The sequence below is a fragment of the Saccopteryx bilineata genome, chromosome 2 (genome assembly GCF_036850765.1).
Source record: "Saccopteryx bilineata isolate mSacBil1 chromosome 2, mSacBil1_pri_phased_curated, whole genome shotgun sequence".
In the NCBI taxonomy this organism is placed as follows: domain Eukaryota; kingdom Metazoa; phylum Chordata; class Mammalia; order Chiroptera; family Emballonuridae; genus Saccopteryx; species Saccopteryx bilineata.
The window spans coordinates 140,051,753-140,059,508 of NC_089491.1; the positions used below are offsets into that span (position 1 = coordinate 140,051,753).

The window sequence follows — 7,756 nt, forward strand, 5'->3', positions numbered from 1 at the left end:
TACCATAGAAAATCCTTCTTCCAAACCCTTGGTAGTAGATCTCTGGGTTCTGAAGTTTCTATTTCTTCCTTTTCCATCAGTTGCTTCTCCTGCTGAATGAGACCCTCAGCAGACAACTCCTCTTCGTGCGATGCCAGTAGCTCTGTGACATCCATTGTGATTGATGGCTTTCCTTTTCTTTGGAGCACTTCCATCTGAAGTCTCTGACTTTCATTTAGTAGCCATGATAAGGGCCAAAAGGTCACCAAACAAAGCAACACAAACGAAACACTTGCACTTTTAACAGTCCAAAATTGCATAAGTAAGTGTACTGGTGGACGCCAACTCCTTCATTCATACATCGCTTTACTGTGTATTGTTCTTCCACTGCAACCAGTCTAGTTCACCCACATAGTCCATAAGGACAGTGCTAATGCTGTAAGCTGAAACACATCTCAATTTTTTAAAGTTTTTATGGGAGTGAGCATCATAAACTTGAAATGTCATATGTCAAGACTGTTGACACCCGAGGACTTTCTGTACTTAGAAATGGTTTAAATGGCATCTTTTATGTTACATATTTTTTAACTAAACTTTAAAATGAATAATATAATATCCCAAAAACTATTGGATTGTACACTTTAAATAGGTTAATTCTGTTATGTTAATTATATTTTTATATAGGTTGCTTTTTTTCTTTTAATTTTTCCACTGAGTTGAGAGAGAGAGGAAGGGAGAGAAAGTATTAACTCGTGGTTCCACTTAGCTGTTTCATTTAGTTGAGCACTCATTGATTGTTTCTCCTACGTGTTGACTGGGTATCAAATCTGTACCCTTGGCATGCCTGGAGGATGCTTTATCAACTAAGCCACCTGGCCAGGGTGATAAAGGCTGCTTTTTAAAAAGGACATTGAAAATTTCAACCTTGCTGAGAAAAGGACACTTTACATATGCTAGTATAAACAGTTAGGACACAAGATAAAGTTGACATATAATTTTTTTTTTTAAGTGCATGTAAGTTAGCCCATCTTGAAATCCTAAAAACAGTAAAGGAAATAAAAAATCAGAAACTAAGAATAGAACTGTTGTTTCTCAAGTCAACTGTCAACCCTTCCAAAAGACTACTAGAAAAACCTGTTAATCTGGTAAGACATTATTTATAATTTTATATTGAGCCTGACCTGTGGTGGCACAGTGGATAAAGCGTCAACCTGGAAACACTGAGGTTGCCGGTTCAAAACCCTGGGCTTGCCTGGTCAAGGCACATATGGGAGTTGATGCTTCCTGCTCCTCCCCCTTCTCTCTCTCTCTTTCTCTCTCTCTCTCTCCTCCTCCTCCTCCTCCTCTCTAAAATGAATAAATAAATAAAGTAAAAAAAAAGATTTAAAAATAATAATAATAATTTTATATTTATATTTTACTAAGTAAGAATACCACTTTGATAGAATCTTGGTAATGATTCAGAAAAGTGAAGGTAGAGGAAGATATATATATAGTCTTAGTTCAAGTGGATTAGATGGATCTTTCAAGAAGGGAAATTGACTGGGATTGGACAAAGTTTGTGACTTAATAGTTAGGCTTCGTGGATACAGTGAGATGAGGGTCTTGAAGTGTGTTGTGATAAATAAACTATCACTTGACAAGTAAGTTTTGTCAGGAGCGTGATCTATTTTCCTACTAGAAGAGTTCTCGGAATCCTGGCTGAGTTGTACAGTTGGTTAGAGCTTCCTCTCAAGACACCAAGGGTTTGCTCTTTTGTCAAGGATCAACCAGTGAATGCATATGTAAGTGGAACAACAGATCAGTGTTTCTCTCTTTCTCCTTTCCTCTCTCTATAAAATCCATAAATAGAAAAATAAGATTAATATGCAAAATATTCCTATTACATAAGTATTTGTAGATGATGTTGTCTGCTTCTCTACAACTTGGGAACCATAGAGCTGAACTGTTAACTCCATGTAAGCTTCAAGACCAGAAAAAACTTGTCTGTCATTCTTAGATGTCACGTCAAAACTTTCTAGGGTATCCAAACTGAGAGACTGAATATCCAAATTGAAAATAACGAGACTATGCCTGACTAGGCAGTGGTGCAGTGGATAGAGCATCAAACTGGGACTCAGAGGACCCAGGTTCAAAACCCCAAGGTTGCTGGCCTGAGTGCAGGCTCATCCTTCTTGAACACGGGCTCACTAGCTTGAGCATGGGATTGCTGACTTGAGCATGGAATCATAGACTAGACCCCATGGTTGCTAGGCTTGAGCCCAAAAATTGCTGGCTTGAGCCCAAAGTCACTGTCTTAACGAAGGAGTCACTGGTTCAGCTGGAGTTCCCAGTCAAGGCACACATGAGAAAGCAATCAATGAACAACTAAGGTGCCGCAATGAAGAATTGATGCTTCTCATCTCTCCCTTCCTGTCTGTCCCTATCTGTTCCTCTCTCTGTCTCTTTCACTAAAAACAAAACAAAAAACAAGATTACACATAAAAATAGAACTCTGACCCACATTCTGCAGTAACCAGCCCAAGAAATTAACTCATTAACTATAGTAACCAGGCCAGGAAGTCATATTTGTAGGAAGTTATATTTGTAGAAAGTCAGATTGCTATCTCTAGCAGACAGTCCAGGAAGCCAAATAACCCCTGTAACAATTGGCTCCAAAAGTCTAGGACTTGATTAATATTGATAACTTTCCTAATTTTTGTCCCTGCCTCTAAGTTAGGACTGAGTAGAGAAAGGCAAATGTTCACCCTTCATCAACACCCTAGGATACTCCACTTCCAGTTCGTCCAGTGACAGCCGCCCACACCAATACCCTCTGAAGCCTTCCTTCCCTTTTCCACTATTAAAGCTTTCCCACTTCCCTCCCTGCCTTTGACTTTCTGCCAAAACACAAATAACAGTGGCTGACTCTTGCTATGGTAAGCTTATACTAAATAGTCTCATTTAGGTAGTCTTCGCTTATTTCCTCAATACCATTATTAAAATCTTTATTGTCAGTATCTTCTAGTTTTAATTTTTTGCTATTCAATGCTTGCTGTGGGAAAGACTGTTTTGCTAACACCATAGAACATGTGATATTATCAGTGCCCAGCTGTCTTCCTATTCCAGGGAGCATTTCTAAGACTGCTTTGGCTTTTGCCAAGGAATGAATAATTATAAAGGTGGTTGAGAGGAAGGCTTAGGTCCTGGGATTTCCCCCTGCACTTTTAATTAGGTGTATTTCTTCCACTGTGGTAATATTACAGCTATTTTTAAAAAGGGGACTGAGGTTTTTTTTTATCAGTAGCTGTTACTGGCCTATGCATCACCTTCTTTCTGTAAGGTACCATGCATCCATCTTCTTTCCTGAGCTGAGCTTGAAGTCTGCCCACCTTTTCTTGATTCATATTGTTGGTCAATCCGATGCAGGAGGCTCTTTAAACACTAGACAGGGCAAGAGCCAAATGGCTGTTTTGGTGAAGATAGGGAGAGGAAAAAACTAGTTTTAAGGAAGTGAGCTTCCAGGTCCTCAATTTCTCTATATACTCTTCTTAAACTAGATCTACGTGAGAACTTGATTGTAATCTAGGCATCATGCTTGTTCTCAGATGTTACACAGGGCCTACTGTCCCAGCTGCCCTCTAAGTCCCTTCTCCTTCCACTTACATGAACCCACTATGGTGTGTTGCTCGCAGAACAGGGAGGCTCCAAGTCCCAGGAAGGATACACTTTGAAGCAGTGTCAGCTATCCAGGAAGTGAATGGCTCAAGTGACAGAGTAACCCATCCTTTGCAAGTCAGATGTTTTCAAATCCTTTGCTTTCAACAAAATTGAAGGAGGATTAAAAGAAGTTGACAGCCAAAATTGCATTTAAAAAAATCAATATTTGATGATTGATAACTATGTAATTTTTGACACATACCTCAAGAAGATTTCAAATAACTGAACGATACCACTATTGCCGCGGACCAGCGCAGCTTCCAAATAACGGTGCGGAATTAAGGAAACACACTTTGTCAGAACAAAACCGATGGGACCGGGAGGACTCCTCAAACTGCCTGGCAGCATCTGAGTCTCTCACAGCCTCAGTTCGCTTTATTATATGGACCTATGCATATCAAGGACCCTGATACAAAGTTGCACATCAAAGGCTAAGACAGGAACTCTCCCAAGGCAAAAACAGTATACATTAGTGAATTTTACAAACATCTGAAAACAAAGAGTCAGAGGAAGGGTATGTATTTTGCTTCCTGCAACCCAAGGAAGGAAGTGGAGTGGGTGCAAACACAGAGCATCAAAGCCAAATATGGAGATGGAGGGGGTAGAACTTAAGCCCCCTGCCAAGCCTTGAATCTATAATGGCTTTTTGCCATTACCGGTCCACAACACACTATAATAAAAAACCCTTCTGTCACAAAGACAATGACTACTCAGAGGCCAGATGAGCTGCGCTGTGGGGCTTAGAGGAGGCTACCATCAAGAACTCTCAAAGAGGATACAGACGGCCACCTTGACCACAGTCCTGCCAGATATTTATTAGCAGAGACAAACAACTCCAAGGAAGTAAAAGAAGGAAGTTCTTGGGGAGTTAGGTTAAGGGCAAGGAGCATGCTGACTCCAGGGGTTAACAGTGTCCCCCTGTTAAAAATAGTTATTAACCTATTCATGCTGTGTTCAGTGCACATTGTATTCAGTATGGTCATCAGTGAAGCCACTGTGGCTTTTGTCTCAGGACACTGAACTGTGTCCCTATTCTATATTCCTATTCAGGACCTCTACACCCTTCCATTCCAACTACTTGTTTATGGTACAGATGTCAAATAAAAAATAATCCAGATTTAGATATAGAGAGGCTTAAAAAAAGACTATTGCGATAGGGGGAAGGAGATACAGTAAAAGAAAACATGCCATTGTATTTAACAAGGTAAGAAGAAACAGGCCAGGGGGAATGGAATTGGCAGATGGCACACTGAGCAGGTAGCAAGAGTGGACAATTTTTTGTTATTGTGGGCCCAATTCTGGAAGGGCCATTGAAGGGGTTGTTCCATGTTCCAATCTTATGTTAACTTAAGGGCAGGCCAGTATTCAGGCGCTTGGGGGAGGATGAGAAGCCTAACTAAAGTTTAGTTATGTCAAATTAGTGGCATTTTGTTCATTTTGGTCATTATAAACAGTTCAGCTAATCATATATGAGACAAAGAATGAGAATTCGGAGGGTCAGTATCTGGAGTTGTCATAAATAAACAAGGGGTTCATCCATGAATCTCATCTAAGTCATGGGAAAGAATGGCTTTGGGTCCTAAACTGTTGACTAAAACACAAAAAAGTGGGAGCATTTGTTTTGTTTTTGAGAGAGAGGCAAGGAGAGAGGGACAGGAACATCAAACTGCTCCTATATGTGCCCAGGAACATCAAACTGCTTCTATATGTGCCCTGGCCAAGGAATCAAACCTCCACATTCCCAGACATGATGATGCTCCAACCAACACCAACAGAGCTATCTGGCCAGGGCTACCTTTTTCTTTTTTTTTTTTTTTTTTTTAGAGGCAGAGAGAGAAAGGGAGAAAGAGAGGACAGGGAAGGGAGGCATTCATTTGTTGTTCCACTCAATCATGCATTCATTGGTTACTTTCTATGTATGCCCTGACCCAAGGATTCAACCTATAACCTTGTTGTTTTGGGACAACGCTCTTAACCAACTGAGCTAACCAGCCATGGCCATAGGGGGGGGGTGTATTTTTAACTATAGCTGTCATTGAGGAGGACAGGGCTCAGATAAAAGTCAACATTGCCAAAAGCACACACAGAATTGATGCTGAACCCTAAACCACTTCCTTAATAAGTCGTAATCATCATGGATATGGATATGGATATGGATATGGATATGGATATGTGAACTTTTTAAAAAGCAAAAGGACACCTATCTCACTAAGATATGTATTTACAATAAATTATTCCTTCTATATTGGAGTGATCACCAAATCAGCTATTTGGTGAATATTAGGTTCAGGACTGATAGACTCCCTAAATACAATTTGTTCCCAAATTATTGATGCTTATTCCACAAAGCTGCTCCATTCTGCAGTATCCATGATAAAATTGTTAACATCCTGATGGTTTATTTAAAGATCCAATATAGGAAGTATTCCATAGGCAGCTGCTGGTTTCTTCCTACTGTAATTAATGTATGTAATATAATGTAATGCAATATAATTGTTAGGTCGCCAAAGGAGGGACGCACAGGCCTGATGAGTTAAAAAATTTATTTATGCATCTGTGAACAGATAGGCTGAGACCCTACTGGCATCAGCAGTGAGAGAAAGAGAGCCTCAGCCCATAAAGGACAGGGTTTAGCAGCATTTCCCACCACAGGGGGAAAACTTCTGTTACCTATGGCAGTTAAACAATGGAGGGGGTGGTAATTAATAACCAAGCAACGGAATGTTCAGATAAGCGGGGTGGGGGGTGGGGGGGTGACTAACTGGCAGGATGTCTGAGGGTTGGGTGGGGGTAAGACATCAATCAGGATTGCTCAGGTGGGGAGTCACAGGAACAACCCTGGAGCTGGGTCACCTAAAATACAACCTGGGTAGTTGAGGCTTTTGGATGGGAGGGGGATGGGACCCAAACCTAACAGTAATGAATTGCACACCCCCACTGGGACACAGGAGAGTTTGACTAGTAAAAGACCTCAGTGCTGGCAAAGCAAATAACTATGGTCTCCTTCCATGTCCTCAACAGGGCATTAGGGAAACTATGAAGGAAGATCAACCTTTGCTTCAAATACTGGTCTTAAAGCTCTTTCTCTTCCCTTCCTTCACAAGTACACTTGTGACAGGTCAGTTTCATGAGAATATGGTAACTGAGATCATGTCAATGGGCTGTGAAGAAGAGCTAGTAAATTGCAGTCCTGAGAGCCAGTTTCAACAACCCTGAGAGCAGTGCAGTGTTTTTTTAATGAGAATCCCTGGGAGAGAGAAAGTCAGGCCATGATTGATCCCCCTCAAGAAGCTAGAACTGGACTCCTCAGTCTTCAGTGGCTGCACCTGTAGCAACTACAACAGCAGCCACAAGAATTTCTGGAGGACATCCGCTTGACTTTTTATGGAATCAGTCTGTTTCACCAGATGAGACTGATTATTCAACAGAACTCTTCTCTACTTCCAGCACTGATACATAGATAGGTCAAGAAAATCCTCAGTTTTTGCAGCAAATTAGTCAACACCAGGAGCATTTTATTCAGACGTTAAATAAGCCAGTTCAAGAAGCTGGTGGTCAAGGAGGTGGGGGTGGGGGTGGCAGTGGAGTGACTGCAGAAACTGGAGGTAGTCATATGAACAACATTCAAGTTATGCCTCAGGAAAAAGAAGATACAGAAACATGAAAGGCATTCGGGTGTCCTGAAGGACTTGTGATACAAACATATTTTGCTGTGTGAAGAATGAGAACTTGCCTGCCAATTTTATTCTATAGCAAGACTTCAATGAAGACTAAAAGGGACTTTTTATTTAAACCTCATACTTCACTTCAGCGCATTACACTACCTTTGTTCCCTGGATCGTCTGGGGTAACTTGGGCTCATGTCCACGATACTTGGTATAAGGTGGTGGATTGTTGGGCATGGGGAGAGAGGGATAAAGGATAAAAGGCAGGGATAAATACAGTGCATGTCTGCTTCAATGAGCAGATGCTGCAAATTCACATGGTGTGTAAAATATGCAGCCAAAACTCAGCTTTTTCAGGTGTGGACAAATATATATAATATATATATATATATATATATTGCCACAGACTAATC

At 40.9% G+C, this 7,756-nt stretch overlaps 1 pseudogene; it reads left to right on the top strand.

Moving 5' to 3' along the window:
- Positions 1 to 6,714: 6,714 nt before the first annotated feature.
- On the top strand, positions 6,715 to 7,452 carry LOC136322330 (UV excision repair protein RAD23 homolog B pseudogene; annotated as a pseudogene).
- The last annotated feature ends 304 nt before the right edge of the window (positions 7,453 to 7,756 follow it).